At 41.1% G+C, this 19,671-nt stretch overlaps 1 protein-coding gene across 1 annotated transcript in view; it reads right to left on the bottom strand.

Moving 5' to 3' along the window:
* The window catches only part of KCNB2 (potassium voltage-gated channel subfamily B member 2), a 408,762-nt gene that overhangs the window by 161,920 nt on the left and 227,171 nt on the right, over nucleotides 1–19,671 (bottom strand). The window lies entirely within an intron of this gene.

Here is a 19,671-nt window from a genome sequence, read left to right as displayed (position 1 = left end):
CCATTGCCACCTGACCCTTGGCCATTTTGAGCATTAATGACTAGCCAGCAAGAGGGATATTTTTATGCTTAAGGGCTTTTAGAATGCCTTAGCTGACATCTCAGAGACAGGCATTGACTGGAACCCAGTATCGCAGACCCACCTAACCTAAAATGGAGTTCCCCACAGGTCATACTTGTGTTTGCATAGTGCCACCGATGCTTTGGAACAGAACGTCTTTCATCCAGGTATTTACGTGAAATGGACAGACTGGTGTATTTGTAACCATCACTTCGTAAATCACACGTAGGTATATAATTGTTTCAGGGAAAACACTGAATACCGTAGATATTTCCTACCACCACACTGCAGAGGAGTCCAGAAAAATGGGGAACATGACCAGAAAAGACCTGGCGCTTAAGAATAAGAAGGTCTTCTGCGAAGTCCAAATAGAAAGGGTGGGGAAGACAAACTTAATCATCAACAGCAGCAAAACAGAAGCTCTGAATGCCTAATCCTCGACTTGACTTTTCATCCTGGGATTCCTCAAACTCGGGAAGGTGCCCCCTTAACCCAGTGGTTCTCAATCAGGGGAAATTTTGCCCACCAGAGGACATTTAGCAATGACTGATTTAGCAATGATTAGAGACAATTTGATTGTCATGACTGGATGCTGATGACTGGAGGCCAGGGATGCCGCAGCCTATGTTGTACAGGACAGCCCCCACAACGAAGAATTATCTGGTCAAAAATGGAATAGTGCTGAGTTTGGGTAACTCTAGCTTAACTCATGCCTATGGGTACGACCTGCTGTAGATTGAGGATAATGTTGACCCTGCTCAGGGTCCTCCAGCCCATGCCTCTGGCTGAAGAATCAGCCTTGCAACTTAGACTGCTCTGCCCTGGATCCACTGTGCCTGGCTCTTGTCTCCTCCCCCTGTCCCATGTCCCTGCATTCCTCTGCTGGCTTCCTAACTGGTGTTCTGGTGGGTTCATCACCAATTGTGGTCTTAGCTTTCTTCCCGACTCCTTCAGCAACTGAAGTCCTGAGTCCCACCCACTAGTCGCCTGGGCCAGCACTCTGTGGCCTTCCATGGAATCTTCTTGATACTAACTAACCTGTGCTGAGGATATTTGCTTCATTTCCTGCTCCTAGGCCTTCCTTAAGACCCTATGATGACTGAATAAATATGCTTACCTCTCAGATTTCAAGGCCTGGGCTTTCTTTTTATAATATTATATCAAAGGGTCTGCTCTTTCCAGATCCTTGAATACCTGGCTTTTGACCCTGGCAAGACTTCTCTTGTATCAAATCTTCTGACAACCTCTGCTTGCACTTGTCTGATCCCAGAGGTCTCCTTGGTCTCTGTACCTACTTGCTCCTTGCCTGGCCTGTCACCTACTCACTGAGACTTGGCTATCACAGAACCTAAAATTCCCCTTCTCAAGCTTACTATGTAATGAAATTAATGGCAAAACTGCAATTACTTTTGCACCAACCCAATATAAAAACAGGTTGGTGCAAAATTTAGGCTGACCTCACCTTAATTAATATTTATCAGATATGAGTTTCTATTTAAACAATCTAGAAAATAATCAGCTCCTTTCAAAATCAATTCATTTAATAAAATACAACTTTGAATGTTGATGTGGTGAAAGCAGAACTTTATAACTCAAATAAAAAATATAAAGAGGAAATCACTTTATCTGTAGGCAGGCAAATTAAATATTTAAGAAAATGCCACAGCAAAACTCCATGCTTTTCAAATGAGCAGTTCTGTGTAAAGAGGCTTAGGTAACCACTGATGTTAACTGTTGAAAAGGTTAATTACATATCATCTTCCTCCTTTTTATCATCACAACTTTTTGGTTAATGTATCCCTTTCTTAATCATTCAGATTACATTCATATCTGGTATAGTAATTGCAACCTCAGATGATTTTTCGGGAGAAACCACAGACTTCAGCTTGAGCTACTCCTGGTCATGTTTCTTAGCCAATAGCTGGGAGCTTTTTTCTGCAACAATACATAAATAATCATACACAAATGTAGCTGAGTTCCTATCATAATGGAATGTTTTTAAAATATCATTTGAAGCAAGGTAAGAACAGTGCAATTTGCCCAGAAGTTAATGTATGTTGCTTAAGGTGAATGCGCATAGCTGCGTGGCTTGGCCAGCGACTCAGTTCTGAAGCTTTTATACACATGAATACACATGATTATTTGCAGTATACTGCATCTATATTGATTTCTCAAGTGAAAATACAAACTCTCTTTGTCCTAGTAATAATAATAGTGATCATTTATTGAGCACTTAATTTGTGCTGGATAGCAAAGCCTTTTACATGGATTATTCCATTTAATCCCCACAACAGCTTTATGAGATAGGTGTCATTATTATTTCTTATTTTAGAGATCAAGGAAATGTTGCTTAAGAAGCAACTTGCCCTAGATTATATAGCTGGTAAATGACAAACACCCAGTTTAAATTTATACAGCATGACCATGTTCCAATACTTCACTGCTATGCTACCCCCGTCACTGCTAATTTTGAAGATTGTATTTCTCTCTTGCAATGTTTAGGGACATTTTCTTGCTCTGTTTTATGAACAACAGCACTCAGACTTTCCTCATTGGAACTCAGATTGGACATTACGAATTGTTTCCTTAAGAGGTCTTCTCAATTAAGCACACACACAAAACCCATGTTTTAATAATAGAAATCATCAAATACTATTACAATCTTTGGGGACACAGATGGCACATGGGGTATAGAGAGTTACAGGTACGTGTCTGTGTCCTGACTCCATCTGCACAAGAAAAACACATTTTACTGTTTTCTGGGTTATCTCATGACTGCTGATGAAGGAATATTTTTTAGTTGCTGTAGCCATAGGCATAAGCTGTGGATTTCTGGAGCTATGGTGCTCCTATAGTTTCAAGGGCTGTTATTCCTTTCTCCAAAGAGTAACTAATATGGGGACTGACTCTCCAATTGATGAGAGTTGACTGGACTCTGATGAGAAGTTACTCTTTTATCTTCCCCAGGCTTTGGTTTTATCAGGACTCTGTATAAGGAAGGAAGCTTGAGCTGTGATTGGGAACCTTAGGGTGGAAGATTTCCTAAGGGGTAATGTAAACATCTGACACCAAACCATAAATATGGGTTGGAAACAATGAAAGTTCTATGATTCTTGGTCAGTGATGCTAGATCTGGGACCACTTCTTGCCGAAGCCAGAAGTCCAAAGAGGGCTTAGCAGCCTCCCAGAAATTCACAAAACCACTCCTTCCTATGGTCCTTCAGTGGCTTCCTCTTGCCCATAGAATGGGGCCTAAACTTCACAGGAGGCATGCAGAGCTCTTTCCAATCTGATTGTCTGTCTGTCTCTTCTCCAAATACTTTACACCATCCACTCTCACTCTCCAAGCCTCCAGTCCAGTGGAACCCCCTGTGCGTTGCTTCCCTCCACTCCACTGCCATTTCCTTCTCCGGGAAATGTCTTTCCCACCTTCCAAGCTGAGCTCAAACTGCACACCTGGCAGAATTAATCACTGGGCTACTACTATGTTTCTGTTTTGCCTGTGCATATCTCTATTAGAACATTTGCTATAGTGCAATATTTTTTTGTTTATCTGACTGAGAGATTGGATAGAAATTATGGTTAATTTACCTTTCTATCCTAGAATCCAGAACACACGAACTATTTGATCAGTGTCCAATAGAGGCTGAATTAGGCTCTTAAACTACTCTAGGATGCTAACAGTATCCAGTATACATATTCACCTTATCTGGTTTGCAATGAATCTTTTAATCAATGAAAATATTACTATTTTGTCTTTTTATGTCACTTAATTTGTTTTTTTTTTTTTTTTTTTTTTTTGAGACAGAGTTTTGCTCTTGTTGCCCAGGCTGGAGTGTAGAGGCACAATCTCGGCTCACTGCAACCTCTGCCTCCCGGGTTCAAGCAATTCTCCTGCCTCAGCCTCCCGAGTAGCTGGGATTACAGGCATGTGCCACCACGCCGGGCTAATTATGTATTCTTAGTAGAGACAGGGTTTCTCCATGTTGGCCGGGCTGGTCTCGAACTCCCAGCCTCAGGTGATCTGCTCACCTTGGCCTCCCAAAGTGCTGGGATTACAGGCATAAGCCACCGCACCCGGCCATGTCACTTAATTTTCAAAAGAATGAGGAGGGTGCCGAGATAATTTAATGCGGTGAAAGAATAGTGTTTTCAACAAATGATGCTAGGACAACTGGATGTCCACATGCAAAAGAATGAGGTTCAGCTCCTTCCTTATACCGTACATAAAAATTAACCCCCAAATCAATCATAGAATAAGTGTGAGATATACACTATAAAATTCTTAGGAAAAAAACCAGGCATAAAGCTTCATGATCTTGGATTAGAATGATTTCTAATGATTTCCTAGCTATGACACCAAAAAGTACAAGCAACAACAACAACAACAAAGGATAAATTCGACTGGGACTACAGCAAAATGAAAAAAGCTTTTGTGTTGCATATAATACAGCACAAAAAAAAAAAAAAAAAAAAAAAAAAAATTACACCAAGAAAGTGAAAAGATGGCTGGGCCCAGTAGCTCACGCCTATAATCCCAGGACTTTGGGAGGCCGAGGTGGGCAGATCACTTGAGGTCAGGAGTTCGAGACCAGTCTGGGAAACATCACAAAACAATGTCTCTACTAAAAATACAAAAATTAGCTGGGCGTGGTGGTGCATGCCTGTAGTCCCAGCTACTCAGGAGGCTGAGGCAGAAGGATTGCTTGAGCCTGGGAGATGGAGGTTGAAGTGAGTTGAGATCATGCCACTGCACTCCAGCCTGGGCAACAGGGTGAGAGTCAGTCACAAACACACACAAAAAGGTGAAAAGACACACAAAATAGGATCCCACACAAAATAGGATGAAATATGAAATATTTGCACATCATAATCTCATAAAGGATTTCTATCCAGAATATATAAAGAAGTCTTACAACCCAATAATAGAAAGGTAAATACAATTAGCAATAAGCAAAGGATTTGAATACACTTTTCTCCAAAGGAAATATACAAAGGCCAATAAACACATGAAATGATGTAAAATATCATTAACCCTTAGGGACATGCAAATAGAAATCACAATGAGATACCTCTTCATACCCAGGAGGATGACTATAATAAAAAAGACAAATACTAACAAGAGTTGGCAAGGGTGTGGAGAGACTGAAACCCTCTTTCATTGCTGGTGGGAATGCAAAATTGTGCAGGCACTTTGGAAAACAATTTGTCAGTTTCTCAAAATGTTAAACATGGGGTTACCATGTGATCTAGTAATTCCACTCCTAGAGAACTGAAAACACATATCCACACAAAAACTCATACATGAATGTTCATAGCAGTGTTATTCATAATAGCCTCAATGTGGAAATAATCCAAATGCCCATCAATGGATAAATAGATAAATAAGATGTAGTATACCCATACCATAAAACATTATTCAACAATAAAAAGAAATGAAGTAGTGACACATGTTATAACATGGATGAACCTTAAAAACATTAGGCTGAGTGAAAGAAACCAGTCACAAAAGACCACATATTGTATGATTCCATTTATATGAAACAGATTGGTGGTCACCTAGTGCTGGGAAGAGAGAGAGGATGAGGTGACTCTTTAATGAGCACGGGATTTCTGTTTGGGGAACAAAAATGTTGTGAACTTAGATTCTGGTGATGGGTGTGCAACTTGGTGAATATACTAAAACAATTACATTGTATGCATTAAATAGGTTAATTTTATAGTATATAAATACTATATCAATAAAGATATAAAAAAACACAAGAAAGGAACTAGCAAGTATTAGTGCAAAAATAACCTGATGGATATACCATGTGATGTGGTTTGGCGGTGTACCCAAATCTCAACTTGAATTGTATCTCTCAGAATTCCCATGTGTTGTGGGAGGGACCCAGGGGGAGGTAATTGAATCATGGGGGCTGTTTTTTCCCATGCTATTCTAGTGATAGTGAATAAGTTTCACAAGATCTGATGAATTTTTCAGGGGTTTCCACTTTTGCTTCTTCCTCATTTTTTTTCTCTTGCTGTTGCCATGTAAGAAATGCCTTTCACTTCCTGCCTCCTGCTATGAGTCTGAGGCCTCCCCAGTCATGCAGAACTGTAAGTCGAATTAAACCTCTTTTTCTTCCTAGTCTTGGGTATATCTTTATCAATGGCATGAAAATGTCTCAGACAATGAAGGAATAATTCTGTTTCCTTTATATACTCCTTATAGATCTTCTTAGCACCCCAAATGGATCTGACAGTCTAGGTGAGTATTTCCTAAGTATCTATTGATCATATTCAGAACTGGTTGCAAAATCTGATGAATGTTATGTTTCTTCCCAGAAAACATAAGTGCACATGTTAATACAGTCACATACAAGCATACACGCAATTTTATGGGGTTCTCTGAAATTCACTGAAGAAAGTGCTCTTAGAAAAAGTGTTCCCTGGTGAAACAGTTTGGGAAATCTCACAGGGAAGAATTGTGATGTGAAGAAATATATTAAGGACTCTGAGGCATCTTAGTGTCAAACAACCTAACAACTTTGTTTAACCCAGTATTTCTTGGCCATGTTAGATTAGAAAAATCCACTTACAAACATCTGGTGGACCACAACTTCTCTTGTGGAACATAGTTTAAGAAAGAAGAAACTGGGAAGAGTTTGCTCATAGGCTATCCTTTCAGAGCAGTGAGTCTTTGGCTGGATGTGAGAATCTCTGGGAAGCTTTTACACAATGTTCAGGTTGCACTTAAATCAATTATATCACCATCTCTGTAGCTGAAACCCAGGAATCTGTGTTCTTTAAAGCTCTTCAAGTGATTCCAATAGGGAGTCAAGGCTTGAGAATAAGTGTCACAGGGCAGTTCATAGGTGTCCCTAGGAAGCTTGTTCATCACTCAGGGCCTCAGATTCATAGATCTGGGATGGACCCCTCTCATTGTGTACAAGCATCCAGGTGAGTTGGGTGTATTTGGTCCTACACCATTCTTTAAGAAGAAGCATTAAGAATGAAAGAGTAAAACATCTGGCTCAATCAATTTATCATCATAAACTGCAATTTTAAAATGATATTAATAGTTATTGAGATAAAAGAGAAGTTCTCACAGCCTGGTTTCCAGGGCAGCAGCAATCAACATCACTTTGTAGTGCATTAAAAAATTTAAATATTTGGGCCCCATCCCAGATCCAGTGAATTAGAAAGTCTGGGGGTATGGCCTACCAATTTGTGTCTTCACAAGCCCTCCACAGTGATTCTGATGCATGCTGAAGTTCAAGAATTACTGTAGCATTCATTACCTATATGTTTTAAATAAACTAATTAGTATATTGATTATTTGATAATCAGCTTGTCTGTGCTTATCTCAGCTCTACAGATAGAAGTCCCAATCATCTTGAAAGTGACTATTTTCCATTAAACTTACTCTGACCCTTAAAATTGCTGACAATACACACAATTTAAATTTATGATATTTTTGTGAAACAGGTTAAAACTGAGAAGCCTCTCAGAGATAAAGATTTGGATATGACTATACTCACTCTGGTCTGGGGAGAAATATTCCTTTTAACTACATTTGAGCACAAAGGAGATTGACTGAAATTAGCAGAGAATTGCCGTTATATTTTGGTTTAATAAGGTTTGCCAGAAAAGAGAGTGGTGGTGAAACTAATGGCATATTTTCAACACAACACACAAATGGAAGTCAGATAATTCCATTTGAAGGCTTCACAAGTTCAGGGACTTTTCCCAGCAATTATCTCCCCGATAGGAGGAAACTGTTGATAAACAACTCTGGGTGAGAGTCCATCCTAATGGCTGGGGCTCAGCTTGGCTGTGAGGAATAACGAGTGAAAGTTTAGGACATCGTTTCCTGCAGTGTAGTTCAGGCAACTGGGATCCAGAAACAAGGTTTGCTGATGGCTAGACCTAAAATTCCTCACAATTAAACAGAGTTATGTCAGTCTCTTCCTATTTTATAGATTCCTGGGATATTCTGCAATTGAGAGCCACTAACTTCATAAACTTAAAAGAATATTTGTCATAGCTAGTTCGTACTCAGTGCTGGGCGGGGGTACTCTTGTCATCTCCTGTCAGGGAATTTCTCGTTGTGAATTTTGCAGATATATTTTGCCCAGAATAGACACTAATTCTGGTCTATGCTTCTGTTGAGTGGAAAAGCACTGAAAACAAGCCAGCCTCTTAGTGCTCATTTTCTCTTGATAAATTTGAGAACATACTCTCCTAAATATGTGCATAAGCAATCAGGAATTGGGTAGGATTATTCTGTGATGATTACTATTGCCTATTTTCTCAACTAAGAAATAACACAGGCAAATGGAATATAAGACTATATATGATGGCCAAAACAAGGGGCCTTACTCACAGTCTAGAGGTACGCTGTGTACATCAACTGTCCAGAAGGCAATCTGGGGCCCAGGACAGACTCTACTTAGAACTGGAGGGCAAGTGGATGGCACTGCCTGTTTCCCAAGGCTGTCCTTCCTGACCACCACGCTGCTTGATAGAACCATGAACCCTGTGTGTTTTATCCCTCTTCCAGCTCTTCCGACCCCTAGGGTCCCCTCCTTAGCCATTTCTACCGTGTCCTTTGGAATACAGTTCCCTTATATCTCCAACCTCTTTGTGAAATGTTGTCTTCACCTCCTTGCCTTCTACAGGCCCTTATTCTCTTATTTGCCAAATCTTAAGTGAAGGTGGCACATTCTCCCATATCTGCTCCAATCAGGTGCTGGTTGCCCATCATCCAGCAATGAAAGCCATCTTATCCATCCTGCCTGTCTCCATCTTTGTGCTCTGCCAACTCTCAGGGCACTGTGCCTCTTTCCTTAAGGTCATTGGCATCTAGCTCAGTCCTCCTTTCCACTTTCACCCCTGAAATCATATTCCAGGATCTCGGTGGTTGTTGGTCATTGGCCCTAGTTTCTGTGGCTTTCTCTGTGGGACTGTGGGACTGTGGGACTCCTGGCATGGAGAACTACTTGGAATTCCTGAACAAGACAAGGTCTCTGCTGTGCCTGTACCTTGTATATTGTTTGCTCTGCCTGGGATGCTGCTTCTCCACCTTTCTACCAAAGCCCAACTCCTTCCCCAGGGTCTCCTCCTCTGGGAAGCCTTCTGTTTCTGTTTTCCAACAGTGTGGCACATAGGCCTTTACAAAAATACTTATTGTTTAAGCTTATAATACATTCTTCTTGTTATTTAGTTTTTTATCATACTGAGCACCTAAACTATGCCAAGAAGTACAGTACTTCAGTGATTGAACCTCATGTTTGAATAATTGTTTAAAGAATTCTGTTTTTATCATTGGAAACTATTGGCTTTACCTGCAGACATTCAGTTTCCAATGTCCATGCTAAATTATTTTTGAGACATTGAAGTCTGGGTTTTAGATAATCACAACCAAATGGTGCCTCTCTCCTTGGGTTTTGTGTCTCAGCAAATGGCTCTCCAATCCATTAACTGCTCCAACCCCCCATTTAGCTCCAGCTCAGTTTTACAGGATCCAGCATCTGGCCAATGCCCATCTAAGACACCAGATTTTTCAAAAGCACATCTGTCAACATGTAGCCAGAGATAGCAAAAAATCAGTGGTTCTGATACTTCAGCGCTCGTCGTAATTGCCTTGGGGAGGAGGGGGAGTTTAAAAAAAAAGGGAGACTCAGAATTCCTTGGAAATTCAGATTTGTTAGGTCTAGGAATCTGCACATTAGTGAAATACCCAAGTGGTGCCGGTGAGCAGTGTGCACTGCTCCGGAGTCTTCACGTCGTATATCACTAGCAAGAAAAACTCTAGAGAAAAGCCCTTTCTCAGTTACTACCTGATATCAGTCCCTCAGCTTTAGGACAGGAATGGCCCAAGGACAGTTTGTGGTTTAAAAGCATTGCTTTTTCTGTTTTCTGTTTTCTTTTTTTTTTTTCTCTTTTTTTACTTTGCAAAGCCCTGGTTGAAGATAACTTAATTCAAAGAAAGGATTTTTCTGCACGTATGTATATATACACACACACACACACACACATACACATACATATGCCTTCTTTTGCCATTAAAATGAAAAATTCACTTATTGTATGTATGTATGCATGTTTATGAATATTTGCACACTATATATATTTATTAATATGATTTACTTTTTGCTTTGTTCTGTTTTTTCCCTAGCTGCTAGGAAACAAAGTCAACTTTTCAGTGCTCAAATGGAGAAACAGAAACATCAAATTAATGAGCTTTAGGTTTCCTGGAACAGATCGGCATACACAGAATAATAAGAGCTAACATTTATTGAACACTTTCTATAGGCGAGCTCCTTGATATATTATTATTTCATTGAATCCTCTGAAATCCCTATGAATATGGAATATGCATGGATATGAATAATGTATATCCTCACTTTACATATGAAGAAATCAAGGGATGCATTCCCTATCAGATAAAGTAAGGCCCAGGGTGGTGTGAAGACACTGTGTACCCAGGAAAGAATAGAGAATGGAGATATTAAGCATGAAGGAGAACTCAGACGGGATGGAGTCTAAGTGAAATTCCATTAAAAATTATTTTCTTCTCAGTTTTTGCTTTGGGCAATATTAAGACAATTTGTCTAAACATGTCAGCAGATCACTTTTAGATTGCTGATATGCTTATGCTGGAATAGGTACAGACGTCATATCATTCAAGCTTGGAAAATGTTAAAGCTATGGCCTCAAATCCACAGCACCTCCCCCCACTGATCACAGCACACTGTCAGAAAGTCACACTGGCTGTGAAGCAGGTGGTAACTTGAAATGGGTTTCTAATGTAAATTCGGTGACATGGTTGCATGTTTGTTTAGGGCAGGAGGGTGGCGTTACTCAGGTTGACTCATTGGTAGGTAGCACAATGTATTTCATAAAGAACCTACAGAAATACAAATATCTCTAAACCCCCAAACTAATGCCAGTTTAAAACAAATTATTGTTTTAGACTTTTAATATAAATCTAACTGCTAGTGATCTTATTTATAGACTACAGAGTCTATAGGCTATTCATTAAGATATACAAGTTATCTGTGCCTTATGAAGGGGATATACTTTTGCAAGTAGCTCTCTCCTAAGACTTGTATAGGCTGTCAGAAGTGGAGATATTAGAATATGATTCCCTTCTTTTGCAACAGCATTTTATTCTAAAATCAATGCCATAACTTTCATAGCTAATGGATTTTGTTGGTATGCATTCATTTGCTGCAGAGAAAATCATTGCTTAAATCAGGTTGCTCCAAATAGGATTGACTAAAGCAAGCAAGATGGTATTCTTGTCAAAGCCACCTCATATTCCAATTGACATATTGTATTCTAGTGGTGACAGCTGAAGGCTAGAGTTTTGATTAATCCATTTTCCTCTCATTATAAACACAATCTCTCTTCCCTGAAGGTTCCAGCAATCACTCTAGCAGGTGTTAGACCTTGACAGAACAATGCTTATCCTTTGGCGACCACAGTGTGTACAAGAGAGAAAGAGCTGGTTTTGTTTTCCAAATCTCCTTGGGCATTGTTGGAAAGTGCTCATTTGCAAATGCATGTGTTTCAAGCTCAAGGCTGTATTTTGTTTTTCTTTCACATGGAAGGACTAGGAGAGAGAGGGAGCAGGTGTGCAGGTAACCCACAGCATGACAGATGCCTGCTGCAGAGTGATTTCAAAGTCCACAGTGAGGCAGTACCCAAAGCAGGGCCCCCAGGATGGATGCAGGGTAGAGAGTGGGGCAGCATCTCCTCCAAGTACACCTCTGTTCTGGACTATGTAAGTCAGATATTGTAGACTGACCTTGCTCCCCAAACCCATAGGCTAAACTATCAAGAAAAACCAGAAGCTTATTCTCTGGGCTGCTGCTATTGATAGTCATAACTGTTTTTGAGACTCTGAGGTTTTACAATAGTCAAGAGCATCCCAAGTTACCCAGTGACCACTTTGATATTCAGTCACCAAATACATCTGGGAAGAAAGGAAAGAGGAGGTGATAGTGCCCACTAAGAACTGGCTTCATGTACCAGGGAGGTGATGAGCTGTTTCTCAAACCTGATTAAGATATGTCATCAAACATATAGTCTGACAGTAGAAGGAATTTGGGAAATTACTGTTCTCCCCAAGTCCAGGACTTTGGTACCATCATGATGTGGACCCTGCTTGAGGCCAATATCATGCAGCTGAAAGCAAAGTACTGTCAACACCAAGTGAATCTTAGTAGGTAAATACGAGGTCATACTTAGTATATGCTGCTAATCTGAGGTCTGTGAGCTCCGTACCTGTCATATATTGTGAGTTACTGATCTGATTTACCCTCATACAATAATTTCAAAATTTCATTTTGCACCACAATAAGCTGGAGGGCTCAATGAAACACAGGATCCCATCTCATGTGTTTCTGATTCAGTAGGTCTGGGATGGGGCCTGAGTGCCTAGGTGATGCTGTTGCTGCTGGTCCAGGGACCAAATTTGAGAACGATGGTCTGAGGTGTTGGGCAAGAAGATGTTTTACTTGCCCCATTTGAAAAATGGGGGATTTCAGTACTGGCCTACATGACTTCAGTTGTTTGAATGTCTATGCATGAATGGGAAAGAGAAATATTTATTATGACACTCTTATGTGCCAGAAACCTCATGCATTACCTCACTGAGTGCTCACAGCAGCCTGATAGGTAGTTATTATTGTCCTCACTTCCAAGTTAAGAGAATGGAAGCTCACAGAGGTCAGTTAACTTGCTTAAGTCCATGAAAGTAGCAAGTGCTGAGGCTGAGGTTCACCTGGGTTGATCTGGCTCCAAATCTGTAGACTTTCCATGACATCTGGGCTTGTCCTTACAACAACTTGTCTCCGGTTTGTAAGAGGGATCTTTTAAAGCCCCAAAGAAGGAAAAAGTAAGGCCAAGTAAAAATATGCATCTTGGTTGACTATGCGGACCACTGATTTATTTGTTTTAGGAAGAGGCTGTCCAAACTCTAGACACCACACCTCCAATCACGCTGAATTTCCTTGCTTCTGCCAGTGACACTGGTTACCTTCCCTGAATTCTGATGGCTTTGTCCCCTGACCTTGACTCTGATCTCATCTCATTCAGCTATCCAGTCAGCACTCCTAGCCTTTGAACAACGGGCTTATCCTAAAAGGATTCCTGACAAATCCTCCCATGAATGACGATTGCCTGCTGAGCCACCTTACCCATGAGGATGCCATTCAGAACTGGGGCAGACTGAACCTCATATCCTGTCTCACCCTCTCTATCTCTATCTCCAAGGCCCTAGTCATCACTGCTTCCAAAGTACAGGAATGGTGATTTCTGTTACTTTTAATGGTTAGTGTGGATCACAGCATTCCGGATCTGCCATGTGGCAGTTTGGTTAATTCATTCCACAAAAAGACGAGAATATAAGTTCTGTTCCAAGTCTTGCACACTGTGGTTGCATACTTTTGGGAAACAGTGGTAGGAGAAAGAAGGCAGCAGAGTTGGAGCAGAGAACCAAATTTAAATTCTGATGGCCACCTATTAACATACAGCAAGTGCCTATAGGAGGCAAGATCCTTTGCAGGATTCTTCCCAGATTATCCAGGGGGTTTTATCGTAAATTCCCAGTAAGACATTTTATGTCTTAATTTCCAATAAATATAGAGAGGTGGTATTCTTTTCTTCACAGAGTGAGTTTCATTTGCCATATTTTATTATGTAATACAGTATCATAAAGTAGAAGAAATGAGCCAAGGACCACATTTTTTCTATTAAAACAGAAAAGATTCACATCCTTCCCTCTATCCCTCCAACTTTTTTACTGATTAAAATAAGCAAGGTTCTTTTTAACACAAGAGGGAGTTCAACCTTCCCCTTTGCTTCCACTCTATCCCCCTGGCCCCAACATAACACTTTCATTAGTTCAGACTAAGTTCATTAAAAACAGGAGAAGGAGCCCTAAAAGTTCTTCTTGTAAAATATTGGCCCAATTTTATCCTCATTCTCCAGCTGTCCCTTAATTATCCAGCAGAGCTGGGGCATATAATAAGGTAATCCAGACAAATAGCACTTGGCTTATTTTAAGTAAATGTCAAACCAGGTCAGTCTGCAGAGTTCTGCTTTTTCCCCATTAATGAAATGCCCATGGGAAATAACCAATGTTCTTTCTTCAAAAAATATAGAATTGTGGGCCCTGAGTTTTCAATGACTGCCAATTAAATCACTATTCAAGCATTAGGTACTCACTGCAAAAGCACCGCTGGAACTTCAGCCACCTCGGTATCTGCCTGATAACTGTGCAACAATGAGGAGAGTAGAACATTGTCCTTTCAAAATGGAAATGAAGACTCAGAGGTTTGTGTAATAAACATGGAGCAGATGAGCGTCTTGAATAAAACAAACGGGATTTTACTCTCAGAAAAGTGAGAAAATGCCATCTAAAACAGGTTTGGATTAATTTTCATGATTGTGAGTCATTTATTAGCTATATAAGTACATGGCTACATTTAGATCTATGTTTACACACATTTGTTTTGCGCCTGTTCGGCTTGGACTTTTCCAGCATCCTCGCCTGCCTGGACCCTGGACTTTGCCACACCTTCCTGGCAGGATGGAACTCACAATGCTGTTTGTTCGCTACTACAACTGGGCTGCCAAGTGCCAATGGAGACAATAACTCAACCATGAGGACTAATGCCACTACATATTGCTAGTCTCCAATTTCAGCTGGACCACTCTTCTATTTGTCCTTGGTCAACTTCCTTTTCGATTCTTCTCAGTGGCCATTTCAGAACTGTTCCTTTCTCCTGCAGTCTCCTTACCAAACTCCTGCCCCCTTTTGCTCATCAGACACCATGAGTCCTGCCTTGTTTAGAGCAGAGAGAAAGAACCACTCTATAGAGGGCACTCTCTCAAATTCCTGTGCTCTCCTTTCAGGCCAGGTAATGGATAACAAAGCCTCAGCTCCTAGGATTCTTCCTTATTATGCCTTTGATTCCCCTCTGCCATGCCATGCACACCCCACAGGGCACGTGGCTTGGCTTGGTATTGTAATCTTGGCCCCACTTGTAACCTTTGAACTTGAAGACCACTCTTGATGTCCTCAACTTTGAAACTCAGTACTTCTTGGGATTTGGTTTGTGCTCACATCTGTTACTGAAAGTCTCACTTTCCTTTGCTGTCGTGCCCAAACTTCAGCTTCAGCCCCCATTGTGCCAACCCTGGCCTTCTACAAGGAAAGGCTCAAATAAAAATGTGTTGATACCATAATCTTCCCTCAAGAAACCCTTTTTGTTTCTCTAGGATCACATACACATACACACACACACATAAAATAAACAAAACAAAAGCGTCCCTTGTACTCAAATTTCCACCATCTCTAACTACCAGTCCCTCCCTCCCACTAAGGATCCTTGATGTATCAATTACCCATCTCTCTCTTGGAGTTTCAATCTCTTTATTGGTACTGGTTCTTTCCCTGTAGCTTATAAATTCACCAAAAAAAAAAAAAAAAAAAAAAAAAAAGAAGAAGAAATGAAAATTCCTCCCTGATTTCTGCCTTTTCCTCCAGGTACCACTGAGCATCTCTCTTTCCATTCACAGCCATTGTTTTTTCAGAACAGTAATCTATATTTGCTGTCTCCCTTTCCTCATTTCCCTCTCCAACCCCATTGTGGTCAGGCTTCTGCCACCCTGCTAAAATGCTCTAGTGTAAGTCCCCATTGACCTTCACATTGCCAATTCAATAGACACCATACTGGATCTAGCAGCAGCATCAGACCTGCTGAGTTCTCCTCCTGAAACTGTCTGCTCCTTTGTCTTTCATGACAGTTCTCATGGTTCTCTTTTCATCAGTCTGCTTGGCTGGCTTTTCCTCTGCTCTCCCGTTAAGCACATTGGTGCTCCCCAAGGCTCTGTCCTTTCCACTCCACTTACTCTCCCAAGATAATCTAACTGCCTCCCAAGTTTCCAGGTACTATGCTCTGCCAATAATTTCCAAATTATATTTCTGGTCCAGCTCTCCTCTGAGCATCTGACAATGCCACCTGGATAGCTCCAGAATTATGTGACATCCAACATGTCCATAACCAAAATTATTTTCCTCATCTTCCTGCCTTCCTTATACTGATTTAATAAAATCTGAATGCATGGCCCCCTCTAGACCCATCTTTGACTCTCTATTCAATGACTCCTGCAAGCTGTGGTCTGCTGATCCCACCTTTCATGATCACTGAAAGCTGTCCCACCTCTTCATCACTACTGCTGTACTTATCCTCTTACCTGACCTACTGCAGGAACTTTCCAACTGAGCTGTAAGAAGGGTCAGAGTCTCTTGCTAGACCAACAACTTCCCTCCTTTCCTCTACTGTGCTTCAGATTAAATCAGCGGTTTTTTAAGCTTGGCCAAAAATTGGAATCAATTAGAAAACTTCAGAAAAATACTGATGCTTGGCTCCCGATTTCCCAAAACATGTTATAATTAGTTGGGGCAGTGCTAGGCACTGGAATTTTAAAAACTCTGTAGATGATTCAAGTATTTAGCCAAGATCAAGAACCATGGGTCTAAACTATTGTCCAGGTCACTGTCTTTGCACTACCTCTGTGACATAAAACCTGAGCTCATATACAGGACATAGGATACTGGTATAAGATATCACACAGGTAAGACTCAGAGTGGAGGATAACTGAGGATTGGGGCAGTGTGATGGGACAGAGGACAGGGTGACAGGAAGGGAGGGAGAGAGGAGCAAAGGCAGGAAGTGAGAGGGAGCCACTGCTCCTAGCAACTCACTAACCTGTGCGGTGTCACAGGGCTCCTGCTTCGTGGAAGACTGTGACCTGCTTCCAAGGTGATTCAGAGCCTGCTCCTGACTGCGGACCCCATGGAGTGGTTCCCACTACAATGAGCTGGGCTTTTCTTGGCACATGAGGCTTATACAGACCACTTCTCAACTGATCCACTTGTGAGAAGATCCAGACTTTTCTGGCAGTCGTGGCCAGAAAGCAGCATCATATGTACAGCTGAGGAGGGCTACAAGAGCCAGCTTTCCCCAGCTGGCAGGACTCCTGGACACAGCTTCCCCAGCCAGCCTCCCTGCAGGATGAAGATGCTACCAGTTCCTATACCCGTCCTGCACACAGGGAGGTGTTGCGGTGAATAGGGAGCCGGGTGCGGTGGGGGAACAATTTTCCTTGTCAATGAACTTGCAAGAATGGAAAGTTTCTCTTGGCTTAAGAAAGCCAAATCAGTTGCCTTATAAAACAAGCAGCAATCCTTCATTCATAAGCACACTGGGTACAGATGACAACTAAGACCTCTTGGATTCTAGAGTTGTCTACTGTCGGTTATTGTGTAGTAATATCTAATCGTGGTTTTAACTTGCATTTCCCTAATGAACAAAGGTGTTGGGCAGCTTTTCATGTGCTTATTTGCCATTCATATATCCTCCCTGAAGAAGTGTCTGGTCAAGTCTTTTGCCATTTCTTTTGCCTTTTAATGTAATTTTAGAAAATAAACTTTATTTTTTAGAACAGTTTTGATTTGTAAGAAATTTGCAAATATTATAGAGTCTCCCTACATCATGTATGCAGTTTCCCCTGTGATTAATATCTTGCATAAAAAATATGGTACATTTGCTCCAATTAATGAAGCAATGTTGATGCATCATTATTAACTAAAGTCTACACTTAATTCAGATTTCCTTTCTTTTAACCTGATGTCCTTTTTCTGTGGCAGCATCCCATCCAGGATACCACAGTACATTTAGTCATCATGCCTCCTTAGGCCTCTTGGCTGTGACAGTTACTCAGACTTCCCTGTTTTTTTGATGACTGTAATAATTTTAAGATGTACTGGTCAGGCATTTTATAGAACATCCCTGAATTGAAATCTGTTTTATGTTTTTCTAATTAAATATTAGACTGAGATTGTAGGTTTGGGGGAGGAAGGCCACAGAGGAAAAATGCCATTCCCATCATATCTTACCAAGAGTATCTTCTATCAACTGTTGATATTGGCCTTGATCATCTGGCTCAGGTGGTGTGTGTCAGGCTTTACCACTGTAAAGTTATCCTTCCCCCTTTTCATAGTGCACTCTTTGGAAGGAAGTCATTATGCACAACCTACACTCAAGGAGTAGGTAGTTCTGCTCCCTCTTTTTGAGGGTGGACTTATATAAACTTCATGGAATTCTTCTGCTTTTGCTGATTTTTCAACTGAATGTGTTTATTTACTCTTGAGTCTTAAGAGTTCTTTATATGCTCGGCACACAAGTCCTTCATCAGATATATGAATTGCAAACATTTACTTTTCGACCACAGTTTGTCTTTTTATTTTCTTAACAGTATTTTTGTAAGACAACAGTTACACATTTTTACTCAGTTCCAAATTATTCATTTTCTGTCTTCTGGATAGGCAGAAAGCTGGGGTCTAGTCACAACTCTGCTGCAACTGCACCCACATTCAGGGCTAAGCAAGAGGGCAGAGAGAAGGTAGGTCTTCCATACCCTTTTAGGATTACAGATCCTTGAATTACAATGGAAGGGTCCTCCCCCTCAGGGTTTTAGGGACCTGCAGACTAGACTCCTGTTGTGGCTGCTGCAGTGGAACTGTCTGGGAGTTCAGGCAAAGAATTGAGAGGAAAAAATTCCATTGGTTGTCCCTTTTGCATGTCTTGAATTAGACCTAGGGGGCTTCTCCTGGCATTCTCTCTGACCTTACTCAAGGTCCCCTTCCAGCCTTTGGGTTGCCTTGATTCCACGCTGTGAAATTCCATAGGAAAATGAGAAACCACCATAGTGGTACCTCAAGTTCTGGTCTTGTTCCCCAATTGGCCTGCTACTATTTATTTTTTCAGAGTACTCCAGTACTGATTCCATGCATTCTATCCAAGCTTGATAGCTCCAGTTCAGAGTGGGCTTGATGAGACTTAAGGGAGTTCCAGGCCAAGCTCTTGCCAGGAGCCAATCTGTCTTTGTGCTTTCCCAGGGAGACTCTGTTCTCAGGCTCCACATGGGCAGTACCTGAACTGCAGGCTCCTCCCCTCACCCAACAGGTGCAATGCTGCAGGACTCCAGATCCCAGTTCTCACAGATGCAAATAAGCAGAAAATCACCAAGAACATCTTGCTTAATGTGCGTTCTGTTGGATGACTAGAGAGGAAAAATCTTAGGAAGAGTTTCTAAGGCTAAATTTTGATTGGCTAGTGACTAATCCTCCCTTTTATCCATATCTAGGATTAATTTCTTCTAAATCATGATTGCTATTCTGCAGTGGTTTAGTGGAAAGAGTGTGGGGATTGGAATAAAAGGTTTGATTCTAGTCCTGAACACTTATTAACTATGAAGGCAAGTCCATCAAGCTCATGGAGCCTGCTTTCTCAAACTTAAAATGGGATAACCTACTGCACATAGTTGATATGAGGGTCAAATAAAAGCTGTTTGCTACTGACAAGCTTCTCAGTTGGTTACATCCTCTTCTTCCAGGTTCCTATAGCATTTGGTACTTCCCAGTGTGTAATTCTCAACCCAACTGCAACTACTTTTTCAATGACTCTTCTGGACTAGACTCATAAGCTCCCTGAACAAGGCAGACACTGTGCTTGCCTGATTCACTACTATATTGCCAGGCATAAGAGT

Source organism: Chlorocebus sabaeus, chromosome 8 (genome assembly GCF_047675955.1).
Source record: "Chlorocebus sabaeus isolate Y175 chromosome 8, mChlSab1.0.hap1, whole genome shotgun sequence".
NCBI classification, from domain to species: domain Eukaryota; kingdom Metazoa; phylum Chordata; class Mammalia; order Primates; family Cercopithecidae; genus Chlorocebus; species Chlorocebus sabaeus.
This window is presented reverse-complemented; position numbering and strand designations above follow the sequence as displayed.